The sequence below is a fragment of the Centrocercus urophasianus genome, unplaced genomic scaffold (assembly GCF_019232065.1).
Source record: "Centrocercus urophasianus isolate 14NV4802_14NV808 unplaced genomic scaffold, USGS_Curo_1.0 seq_33, whole genome shotgun sequence".
NCBI lineage: Eukaryota > Metazoa > Chordata > Aves > Galliformes > Phasianidae > Centrocercus > Centrocercus urophasianus.
In genome coordinates, this window is record NW_024884900.1 from 7626209 (window position 1) to 7639742 (window position 13534).

Here is a 13534-nt window from a genome sequence, read left to right on the forward strand (position 1 = left end):
ACTTACAAACCAGAGGTCAGAGAGTGCTTGCCAGAGAAGGGCAGCTGTTTCAGTTCCTGGATGTGTCTGCAATGGAAACTGGCAGTTCCTATAAAGGCCAAGAGTTTAGGGAGATGCAAAGAAGCGTGGAATGTTTGGATGCCAAATTAAGCTGCTTAATAAAGAGGTGCGGAAGGGGAATATATTCTCATACTAGGTGAAAGTACTAAATGGGGATTAGGCTGAAGGCTTGAATAGATGTTATGGAGTAATAATATCCCATGTTTACCTCCTGTAAGGCTTAGTGCATCTTCAGTGGATCATCTGATCATGGGCATTGGCAGAGAGGTTTTGAGCAGTATGGAATGTGCCAGGGTCCTGTCATTTCCAGCTCTTTCACCCTGCAGCAACCTGGAATTTATACAGGGCAGGAATTTCAACTGCTTTTGAGTTCCAAGGGATGATTCTGTACTGCTCTTCAGGAAGCTAGAGCTTATCATTTGATGAAAAAGTAATTATTTCTTCACCCATCACCCCTTTGGGGCAGAGTCTTTGATTCCCACTGTTAACGAAATATCCACCAGCCATGTCTGCCCAAAGGAACAAAGCTGTCCAGACAGAGTGTCAGAGTTCACAGAAAGAGAAGCAGGGGTCGGCCCGAGTATTGACACCAGAAATGATTTGACCATGGCCTTCAAGCAGCTCATGAAAGCCTGACCCTGTGCTCCCAGAAGTAAGTAACAAAACCCTCACTGGCATTGGCGGTGTGAGGACAAGCCCTATTGTGCTCTCAGCGTGGCTCTTGCTGTGCTGCTGCCATTACCCCTGGTTGGTGTGGGCTCCGTGGGCCCTGCCTGCATCCACCAACTGCACAGAGCAGCCGCCTGCCATCCGCCGTGCTTCTGGATGGTGTGCAGAGCTGAACTGAAGGCATGCTCATTTCCCTTGGATTTTATTTTTGGAATTCCTGAGCAGATCCGGTGCCCCAAAGGCTAAAGCTGCTGCTGTTGCCTTTTGGGAAACACCGGCGAAAAGTAATATCTCTCCTCCAGGAGAAGACAACAGTCGCACAGTGGAGCACATCAGGCACTGGCTTTCATCATTTCAGCAAACACCACTAAATCACACAGCACATCATTTAAAACAAACACTGTGTAAGGGCTTGTAAAATAACAATACAAAGCAGCTCTTAAATTTCCCTGGTGTCAAACCAAGCCAGTTGCGTTGGCAGGGCTCCAGCTTCTAAGGTGCACGCAGTATGAAAGTGCCTCACTGCAGACAAGAAGTACAGTCCCAGCATTTCATTGCTCCCACATCATAAGGGCACAAGTTTTTCCATGGCTAAGAATAGACAAGAGTCAGCCTAATGTCGTCAAACAATTAACTACGTGGGCAGGTCCTGATTTTAAGGTAGACGACATAGTTTTCACTTCCATCAAGCTGTCTGGTCAATTTATTTCAAAAGCTCATGTAACAGAGAAGGTGAAAATCCATGAGGAAATCAAGTGATTCACAGCAGTTGGTGTTGCCTTTTCTTTTCAGTATTGAACTCTGGTATTGCTGTTTGGTTGTGGAATGAAGCGCCGTTGGCTGAAAATGCCATGTTTGGGATGCGAACCCGTCTGCCTCACCGAGTGTCTAATGTGAATTAATTACAGTCATTTTCAGGTGGGTAAAATATCCTATGTTTCCATCCTCATCTGTTTCCTGGTGTTCCTAGATGTTGTATGACTGGTGCATTTAGACAAAGTACTCCGATGGCATCTGATGGATGAAGTGCTGGGTCTACACATACAAATCACTTCACCCCTCAGCTGAAACCAAAGGCAGAATGGCATTACTGAATTGCAGCTGATCTGTTGTCCTTGGTGAGCGTACGTGGTAAAATTCCTTTGGGTTTACTGGGAGTGCAGTTAGGGCATTGCTGCATGCGTGGGTACAGCTGTGATGTGCTCCAGTTTAACATTTCCCAGCCTCAGACAGCTCTCACTGCCCTTCTGCTTCCCCTGTTAAGAAGACTTTGGAGACCTCAGAGATGCACTCTGTTTTTGAGCACCTGTAGCATCTGAAGGGTGAGATGGCGACCTGTAAGCACACATCATCACTACTTGATCCAATTTGATGGTTTGCATTCATTACTGTTAGAAAGTCAGTCTTCCTGCAGAGAAGCTGAGGAATGTACTGCTCCAAATCACTTTTGCTGTCTGATAAGCTGTATCTAGTCCTGACACTGCTTTTCTTATGGATTCTGCTGTTGACATGCTGGGATGTAAGATAGGCAGAGATGAGCAGCATTTGAAAACACTTCTGTACATATTACTTGGTGGCATCCTTTTTCAGTCTTGATTTTAATATGTGGTAGAGTAGCATTGAGACACTTTAAGCACTGGAGCTGAGCCTGAAAAGCTGGAATGAAAAAGCAGCCTGCTCTGAAGCAGTGAGACTTGGGAACTCTGCTTTTCTTAAGCTGTTTCTCTTAGTTGTTCTCATAGACAACAAGCGCATCTGTTACCTTGAAGTGTTTACCTGCAGCAATTAGTCCTGTGTTGATACCAAGTTAATCACTTCTTTTGACTGAGTCTTGAGCAAGTTTTTATTTATTTATTTATCTTTAATTTTGCAGTCGAGTTTGGTGGGTGGGATGGACTTATCCCACGTTAATCAAGGAGAGCCATCGCGGTGCAGTTGTTGATAAGCAATTACAGTGTAAAATAACAGCAATGAACTCAAATTGCTCCTCACTGCCCATCACTGCTCTGCTTTTTGTAGTAATAATATAGTCCATTAAAACCTACAATCACTGTAATGTTTATGCATTATTGGGGAGATAAATTGCATAATTCTCATTTTGCAATTTAAATGTAATTATGAGCTTACTAATGACTAAAACCTGAATTTGCTAGACTATCAGTTTTTCTAACACTTGCCAAAATTATAGGTAATTACTTAGAGCTTACAATAATTATAAGTCCATCTTTTAAATAATTAATGTGCACTTTCATGGTACAAAACAGCTAGTAATCAAACGACCTCTGGCTTTTACAGCAAGCCCGTGCAATTAGTCTTATTGTGTAGGTCTATAGAAATGTACCCATTACAAGAGTCTGTTAAGTTGGCAGGCTTGATATTGATGGCTGTTGTGTTTTATGGTACCAGACAATGATTAACACACCACGGCCTTTAGAAATGTGCGTATGGAGAAAATCTGAGCACGTTTTGGGAGCCACTGCATGCAAGTAGATGGAAGTAATTATAGGTGAAAGGAGCTAGAAGGTGTGCTCTGTTGTCTTTTGGACTGTCAGATTTTCTGCAGAGGGGATTTCCCAAGTCTGTTTATCTCTTGCATCCTGTGACTCGGGTCATTAGCCCAGGAAGGAACCAGCAACTTGTCCTGGGAGGTCTGAGCTGTGTTAGATCAGTTTCTTTTATTATGGAGCACCTCTGGGGTCGCCCCACGGCTGCCCTTTGGCAGGTGCTGCTGAAGCATCATGGATAGGTTTCTTCCTCTGAAGTTTCAGAATGTAATGGGATGTTAGCAGGAAACAGAGAACTGACTTGTGAAGCCTGTCGGTGTCTGTATGCAGCCAGCCCCAATTGCTGAAACTTCTGTCCTTCACATTACCTAGGAGTCAGGCTTTATTGAGAGCCTGCAGTCTATGTGCAGAAGACAGAAGGCACAGGGTTGACTGGGTATCTTTAATGTAAGCTCATGTGCCCAAATTATAGTGAACTATAAAACCAGTGCTGCCGTGTTCTTCTCCAACTCCTTCCTGCCCTTCACCTGGCCCAGCATCCCACCTGCACCACCGAAACGTGGCAGTGAGCAAATCACTTGGCCTCTCTGAACCTCAGTTTACCCAGCTTTAAAGCCAGAATTATGGCAACAGTTACCTCACACGCCGGGGTGATGGGAGAATTAATTAATGTTTATAAAGACTTTGAGGTCTTCAGATGAAAATTGCTACGGTATATAAGTGCAAAGTAATTATGATTATCATTACTTTCATTTGCATGTATAGACTGTAATTAGCTGTGGATTGTATTGCATTGAGTGTGAATAATTTAAAAGCTCTCTTCATGAAGGTGTCACTTTAAATGTTTTTGCATTTTGAATTTAATAATACCAACGTTTAGCTTCGTTTTCCCTTTCCTTCCCCTCTGATAGCGATATATCCTACAGTGTTGTTTTACTGGAGCTCTGAATGCAAAACAGTCTATTTCTCACCCTGTTTGCCTTCATTTTGTTAGTTCTGCTCTGGCAAATGCTGATAAAGGAGCATATTTAACACTGAGGGGTGTGCTGATGGCACCTCCCAACTGCCCTGCAGAAAGCAGGAGGTGTGGGTGCATCCATAGCTCTTGTGCCAGCCCTGCTGAGGTCCCACTCCCATTTATTTCCCCACTTCCACTTTGTGATTCAACATAGACGGATCCTCAATTTTTCATAAAGAAGTGATGAAGAAGGAATCATAAGGAGAGCCTTGTTCTCTGGGCTTGTCGCCTACCAAATGCTTTGCAAGTGTCTCCTTAAGTCTTGATGTGCAAACCCGTGGATCACCTGTGACAGCAGCTCTCCTCTTCTAGGCAAATTCTCAAGCCGAATGCAAGAAATCGTTCCTGTGCCCTTGGAACTGAAAGCATTTGATGAAAAGGGATTCATCCCTCAGGTTGTTTCTAGAACCCTGCAGTTAGGTCCAGGTGTATTTTCCTTAGAAGCTGGAGAGTTATTTAATAAATGGTCCCCTGAGCCTCAGGGATTTGTCTGCTAAGAACACGATGAGCCGTAGGTTTTTATGATCTGTGGAAGTCAAAGCCAGTGGGTTTGTTTAGTGACCCTAAACCCAAGGCCTAGTCTTTAGAGCTTATTTGAGATTTTTGTTTTATGCTGTGAAAGCAGTAATTGTGCTTCTTAAGCTGGAAACCACACTTAAATTAACATCTCTTAATTAGGCAAGGGAGAAATTATTGTTTCTGTATGCTTGTGCTGACAAAAGGCAGGATACACAGCCCCTTCATTGCTGGGACCTGATGCAGCAGGGCTCCTGTCTGCTGCTTAACCCTATCCCTGCAGCTAAGAGTAGTAATGGGTATGCCCAATCAACTGCAGTGGAGTTGCAGAAGTTTTCTGTTACTTAACTGCACAATCTGGCTCTCTGACACCAGACAAAGCTGGTAGAATGCTGCAGCAGTCCCATAGCATCACATCGTGGGATGGCTCTGTGTGATGACTTGTGATGATACAAAAGCCCACTTGAATTTCTTGTGAGGGAAAGGGTCTTGTTTTCCAATGCTTGAGCTGAATTCCCACTTAACAGTGTTTTCCATTACTCCTAAGGACTCTGAAAAATCTCCTGCTGCCTACAGTAGTATCTGAAACTGGGAACCTATAAGGGAAGAAGGCATGTTGTGGTTGTCCCATCACTACTGGTGGAGAGCAGAAGACTCAAGGGTCTGGTGGAGCATGTACTGGCATGAAGTGGGCCTGAGGGGAGCAAGGTGTCTTTAAAACAGTTAGAGAAATGGAAAGAAAGTGATTTGCCCTTGTTATCTGTGCTAGATGGAACAAGGACACTTAGGATTAGAAAGATGCCGAATGACTACTGGAAAAAATTTTTCATGGAAGGTGTGTGAGAGGACTGGAGCAGAGGGCACTGAGTGGTACCACAGCTGATGGGGGAACATCTCTGAAACTAACTCTGGGATATGGGCAAGTTAGCAAAGAGATGCATCACATGTGCTCTTAAAGACCCTTCTGGCCATATAGCTCAGTCCTGGTGAGACTACTGATGATTTGAGTCCCAGGCTAGCTCTTAATTCTGGGGTTTGCCCTTTCCACGTGCTGAAATTCTGTACTTTCTGTATCAAGTCTGGCCAGAAGTTTATCTTAGAGTGATTTATGCAGGCTAAATTGTGGCACTGAATTGAGTGGAGCTGGGAGCACAGTGGTTTGGGCCAGGTAGCTCAGATGTGTTTGAATACTTGTTCTGTTTTGAATAGCAGTGTTTGGGCTGGGATTCCCCCTATGCTTCCACTGCCATAAATGTGTACTCTTAATGAGCACAGCAGTGACATCCCAACACCAAAATTAACTATGGTCAAACTGGGGACTGTCTTCTTTTCCATAAAAGCAGTCTGGGCACCCCTACTCTTTGACCTCCAGAAGAGAGAATCTGCTACTAAAAGCATTTCTGCTTCTTTTGGAGCTGTGAGTCATCTCTACAAAATGATAAGTGAAACCTGAATTTAGTTCATTTATTTGGAATGACTGCAGGAAATTGGGTTACCTTGCAGGTCTGCTCATTCCAATATGCTCTGAGTTTCTCTTCCTGTGCAGCACAGTGGAGAGTGTTAACCTTGTAGGAGATGTTTGGATATTTTCTGTCTGTCTGTCTGTCCAGTGTGCAGCGCAGGCTGACGTTCTAAATCTATTTAGCATGCTCGAGTGTAGAGAATGAAAGAAATCAAGAATTGTTTACTGTATCTATAAATGTGAATCAATGGCTTGTTAGTTCATGCCAACCTCATTAAAATTAACTGTATCTGAAGGAATGAATGATTTTATGGTGATGGATAATCCACCTAGAGTACAAAGTTATTAGAGAAGATGAAGAACCTGGGAACGCAGTGAAAGTAGTTCATTTGAGAAGACTGTTGTCAGCAGAATGCTTTTGCAGGTAATTATGCATGTTGAATTACTATGGAGAGAAAGGGCAGCAGCATCTGCTGACCTAACCCAGCACAGTTATTGTGAATTCAGTGGAGATGTGGGGATTTACATCCGCTGAGGATCAGAGTCTGATCCCAACCAAGAGCTGAGTCCATGAAGAGATACCAGGTGACTTAAATGGATTGAGTTTATTATCATATAAAGTCTCACTGCTCTACCACTTAAGTAGATAGCCCCACCACACAAACAGTATTGCCTTACAGATGAATGTTGCTCTTCTGAATGTCATTCTCTGCAGCCTCAGAGAACATCACAGACCAGCTGAGCACCTCATCCTCCTGGACATGGTACTATGTTTATTCACTGCATGTTCTGTCTTGATCCTACTGATACTACATCCATGTTTTGATACAGCAAGGGCAAAATAATCAGAAGAAAAGATGAGTTCAAGAAGAAGGATCTTGCTTGCATCATTCCTGGTTCATCCATGGAGAACCTAAGATGCTCCATATAATGTTAATTGCAAAAAAGTGACGGTACCATTTTAGATATTCTACTCACCAAAACGATGCCATGATTTGGGGTGTGGAACATGTCTGCACATGGACATTTTTTCCCTCAGTGAGGTTTTGGGTTGCTGCTTTGGGCTGTGATTGTGAAGACATTGCAGTGCAGTTCCCAACCAGCCCCATTTCACTGCTAAAGCAGGAGCATGGTGCTGTGTTATCTTTTAAGGGAGCTTGGGAGCCACTGGGTTAGACATTAGGTACGAGATATGCAAGAAGCACATACTCAAACAGACTTTTTTTTTTAATTTATAGTCCCTTTTCTTAACCAAGCCAACTGCATGACTTGTCCTCTTTGGGGCATCACATATTCAGATCGCATCTTCTTGAAATCAGGTCTGTTGTTGCAGTAAATAAAATAAATAAATAAATAAATAAATAAAAATAAATTAAAAAAGTAAAAGCTTAGTTTCCAAAACCCTTCACTAGCACTTTATAAACTGTCTGGTGATTTTTGGGATGCCCCTCTCCTTGGTAAACCCCCCAAGCAGTCGGTGCTTTAGAGGCTGCTGGAGCTGCACAGGGCTGTCTGCTCCTGCAGGTGCAGGAGTGCAGAGTGACATTGATGCCACTGCACACAAATGAGTATCCCCATGAATATTTGCAGTCTGTGAAGATACATAGGTACAAGCGTTGCTTGTAATTAGAAGTGACAACCTGTGGCTCTCCTCTCCACCTCCAAAACCTGCTACAGCCCTTTCACCGAATGCCACCGGAACAGTGGAACTGTCCCTTTAATTAGCAGCGTATTAATAAATCCGTCTTGTTCTCTAATCCCCACACACATAGTACAGTGATTCATTAGCACAGGAAGAGGCAATTTAGATTTCCTCAGATAATAGCAGCTGTCACTAATCAAATTAAAGGCGGAAATGCATATCAAAAGTTGGGCGAAGTGGTCTGGCAGGGAGGAGAGCTGCAGGTTGGGGATGGCTGCCACCCGCCTGGGGGAGCAGAGGGCTGCTGGCACGGTGGTCCCTGGGGGTAGCAGCAGCTCCGGTGCAGATCCTGGTGATCCCAGAGTCAGCAGCCTGTGTGGCTGGTTTGCATGTGCAGAAATAGCTGGTGCAAAGCCTCCTATCTTAACACAGAAGCACTGTGTTTTGAACCATTACCGTAGTGTGGATGCCCTTTAGGGTTGCTACGCTACTTGGGCAAGCAGGAAAAGATCTGTACTTTGCATTCTTTGCTCAGAAAGGCTATGCTTTGCTGTTTGTTTGTTTTCTTTAAGCATGTCTGGGCATGGCTAATGCTTGCTCTGAGCAGCAGGCTTGCTTCTGGTCAGCAACACCCCTCAGTGTGGGACCCCCTTGGGATGGATGACCCAGCAGCAGCCTGTGCTGAGCTCTGCTCTCGGGCAAGGGCAGAGCGATGATGCTGAGCTCCCAGCAGCCGGGTGTGGATGGAACAGAGCACACTGATAGACTGCATTGAGATCCCCTTCCCCTGTTTTGACAGCCATCAACTTGAGACAGCCGTGAGAGGCGGATGCATTCCCAATGCCTTTTCAAATCTTTGCTCTTCCTTCATGAGCATCCCATGGCAATGAGTGCTGTAGGCTAATCACAGTAGAAAGTGTTTCTTTCTGCAGGCCTTGAATTTTTCTCTTTTCAGCTTCTCTGAGTGCTTCTCACTGGTGTGCTGCAGCAAGAACACCACGTCTCACCATCCTTTCTCCAGCCCACTTGTGATGTGATGTGACTGCACTGATCACAGCCCTACTGGTTTGTCTCTTTTGAGGAACTGATGCTGGCCTGTGTCAGAGGAGCTGTTTGGTAGTTCAGCTCTGTGTAACAAGATGGGACTCATGGCCACAGCTTGTGTCACAGACACATGCAGGCTGACAGTGCTGGCAAAGTGCAAGCCTTGCCTTCTGAATATCTTCTTGGCACCAATGTGGATAAAATTGACAAAGTCTTTCTTGCTTTGATAGTGATGTAAGGAATTAAATGTGCAGGATAAGGTGAGAAGCATTAGGCAGCATGATGCCAGCCCTTGGTTCCCTGCTGCTGTCAGGTTTCAGCTGTTCCCTGGCTGTTCCCCAAAGCAGAGCAGTTCTGTCGGCTCCCTGACTCCCAGCCTTGCAGAAAAAGCAGCAGATCAAAGGAAGGAAAGTGCTCCCTTCAGTAGCACTTCAATCAGTGATATGAGCAATTAAAATACGAATTAATCTAAGGAAGATGAAAATGCATATTTTGAACAGGAGCTGTTGGAGTCACCTTGAACTTGTGCTGTTTAGTCTGGGTGATTAAAGACATTTACACCCCATTAAAACTGTTTGGATGTGACCAGCTTGTCAGCAGGGTGTTCTGTGAGCAGAGACCTCTCTATTGACTGGCTTGTGTATTAATTCAGAATAACCTAATAGTGTCACTGCGAGGAAAAACAAACAGTCAATATTTTCTTGGCGAGGAGAGGCAGTGAGAGCATTTCTTCCCAGCACTGTTAGGATGATAGCAGACAATAGCAATTAGCTTTGCCTTTGTCCTGAGCTGGTTGTGTCAGGCTGCTGTCAGGCTGTTCATCTCCTCTGGTTTGTGTTGGGTGAAGGAAAAGCAGTGGGTGGAAGCCACTCTCTTGGGGTCACTGGTGGACTTGTGGAACCTTCTGTCAGATGTCAGCCCAAGGGCTCCTTGCTGGGCTTGGGACAAGACCACACACCTCAGCCCCATGTCTGAAACAGGAGGAGCCGCCTCCCACCCTGTGCCCCCCGGTCTCTTTGGGCTGAACATGGCTCGGCTGTTGGGGATCTTTGGCAGCATCACTCCCTCCCAGCAGCAACATCACTGCCTGCATGGCATTGGGCTGACAGGTCAGGTAAGGTGTTGGCGATTAATCATAGCTCTGAGTGAATCCCAGCTCTACCCAGAGGCAGATGCTCCTTGCCTCTTGGGGGGGCATTACCAAAACAAGAGCTGGCTCTGTTTGCAAACGGAAAAGCAATGCGAAGGGTCGCAATTTCTGCTGCTTGTTTTTCTTTCCAAACACCAAGCCTCATTTCTGGGTTACACTCCTAGGAAGGAGGAATGCGTGAGTGTAGCACGCAGTGTTTATTCATCCCTGAACATAATAATCCGCCTTTAGAAAGCCAGCTCATAGGCCAGGCTTTGGGAGGGACAGCAGACAGCTCTGTCCTGAGAAGTGCATGAAGAGGGACAGTGTAGAGGTGAGCACAGGGACAGACTGGTGTGCATCAGAGAGCAAGGTCAGGGCAAGTGCCAAGCCCTGCAGCAGCACACATGGGCATTCTGGCTATACAGGATGCCTGCACACAGTGTTCTGCAAGCCAGCAAGCTACAGAGCATAGCACTGAGAGAAAGACTTGAGGAAAGGATCCATCCCCAGGAAGGCAGCAGGATCTGTTATCTTACCCACATGATTCAGGAGCGTTGTAAAAAGAAAAGCTGTTAGTTCCAGTTCCCATTTGAAGAAGACCTTGATTTTTGACTGTTAAATCTTCCAGGTCCTCCATGGAGTCCTGGCAGAGCAGGTGTGAGCAGATCTGCCTGCAAGGTCTGGCTGATGTGGGCTGTGATGTGGAAACACCATTATTGCTGCCTGACCATCCTGACGTGGGTGGAAGTGTCCTGAGAAGTGTTGGAACTTTCAGGTTCTGGAATTTCCAATTACACTTTTGTCAGAAGGAAGTCTATTCACTGGGCAGTGACACAGGTTTGGTATTTCCCACATAAACTAAGACAAAAACTTACTAGAAACAATGCATTGTGAGAAGTGATGCCATTTATGTCAATAAACTGTGTGTAAAAATGTTGGATCACTTTCCCTCATCTCCAATACCGATTATTTTTACCTGTGACAGTCAGCAAAGATCCAGTGCAGTTTCCATCAACATCTGAGAGCTTCCTTTTAACCTCAGCCATTGCTGAATTAGTTCCTAAATAAACCTCTGGCCATCACTTGAAAGGGCTGTGCTAAGTATATTATAATGGAACTCATAATAAACACATTTCCTTGAACTATAGGATAAAATAAATCAGGTCTCTGTATTAACCGCCTAGCTAAGAGAGGTGAATGGAATCGAAACATTACTCGAGTCATTTCTATGTGGGAGTGAGGGACACTTTCTCATTACAGGTACTTCAGGGCTATGTTTAAATAAAATACTTTCTGTTGGCTCGCCCTTGAACTCTGTCCCCGTCATCCAATTAAGCAGAGCTCAGTGAAAGAGCAGCGTAGCTGAGAGCTTGCCCTGCAAACTGTAGGGCACTGTAAAGGCTCAGATCTAATCCTGCCATCATGAGGGGTTTGAAAAGTTTAAATCAATTGTCTGTGGAAAATCAATTATGAAGCAGAGCAGTTTGCCGTCGTCGCAAAAGGAACTGATTCATCTGTGGAGTGCTTTCCTGTTCAGAAGGAATTATATTTGAGGTCTATGGCAGCAAATATTGGAAGAGAAACAGAACAACTTCCTACTTAATGAGAAGCCAAGCACCAACTGGCGCTGCTTCCAGGCCATGGAGCTCAGTGCTTCAGCTGGTGGCAGTGGTTCTTTTTGCCATGTCTCTTGTGCTGGCACGCTTCAGGCATTCCACTGAACTCACTGATCCTTTTTCACCCTGTTATTTTTGTGAAAACACAGACTTGGTTGTCAGTGCAAGTTACTGCCACTGGTACAATGGCCCAGCAAAACCCCAGCTGGTACTGATCTCATTTGAGTCTGTATTAAGTAATTAAGAAATGACATGTTGTCATTGACATCAAGGGATGTTTTGGGATTGCTTATGGGAAGACTTCAGTAAGTTCAGATTAGACCCTAGATCTTAGTAAGGGTTAATGCATCTCTGGGTGTAAGCACAGTGTCTGGTTTTTACAGAACCCTGCGGAATACTGATGCTGGCACACCTTGATTCTAGCTGTTCCTGTTAGGAGAAGAGTCAATAAATGCAATTTTAATGGAGGAAATTGCAGTGATAGAAGTGAAAAGAAAGAGGGGAACATTTCTAGATGTATAACCTTTGTGGATATTCCAGAAAGCACAAAGAAAGCATTCTTGGTAGTTGGCCACCAGAACAAGTGACCATAGAAGTTCTGGGATCTCCACCCTTAGAGGTACTTAAATCTCAACCTCTGTGGCCCTTGGCAGCTTGATCTACCTGAGAGAGCTCTGAGCAGGAGGTTGCCCTAAAGGCTCCAGAAGTCTCCTACATAAATTATTCAGGAATTCTTTTCCTTGTCTGGTCCCACCCACATCCACCCTGCAGACATCCAGCGGTGAGAGACCATGTGACAAATAACCATGTGTCATTACAAGTAGCATTTATGGGTTGGTGGTGTCATAGAACCACAGAATGGCCCGGGTTGCAAAGGAGCACAGTGCTCATCCAGTTCCAACCCCCTGCTGTGTGCAGGTCACCAACCAGCAGCCCAGGCTGCCCAGAGCCACATCCAGCCTGGCCTTGAATGCCTGCAGGGATGGGGCATCCACAGCCTCCTTGGGCAGCCTGTTCCAGTGCCTCACCACCCTCTGGGGGAAAAACTTCCTCCTAATATCCAACCTAAACCAGTTTTTCTGTGAAAAACCAGCTCTAAGCACCTACCAGTCACGATATGAATGGCCCTGAGCTATGCCCACTGGTACAGAAGGGGCTGATATTGCAAACACCAAAACAGAAAGCAGATTGTGGTCTCTTCTTTCACTGCTTTCTCTTCCTTGCTCCATTATTTGGCTGTTGCTTTTTTGCCTTCTTCTGGGGGTGTTTTTTAGCACAGGGCGATACTTGATATGTCACAAGCGAGCAATAAAGCAAAAATTATTGCGGAGTCATTTTACTTACGGAGTGCTATTAGAGCTGCCATTTATTTGCTGTCATTTAATTGACAGAGCTTGAATTAGACAGGAGAAATTGTCAGTGGTTCTCTGCTGCCAGGGATGGGGTAAGGAGTTTAACATCATATGGTGATAGGGAAAAGGAAGCATCTCAGCTGTCGCCATTGCACATCATGTTGGCATGCTGTTATACAGAGGTTGCAAGTACTCCTTTGCCACACAAGGTGACAAAACAGGAAAGAAAAGTGGCATTTTTTTGGTTGACATCCAGCACAGACAATGCAATCTGTGTGCTGATCTGAGCAGCTCTTCAGATGGAACAGAAATTCTGCTTGGGAAGAAAGAGATCACAAGGGAAGGACAGGAAGAGAAATGGAACTGGAGAACTTGGGAACTTGAACTTATTTCTTTTCCTCTTTACAGTCTGCGTAGTGATGGAAGATTGGAAAGGCAGAAGAGGGTGAACTTCCACTTCCAAATGGAAGCAGAAATGAGAGATCTGTACATGGAGACAACTAGCACACGTTACCCAAC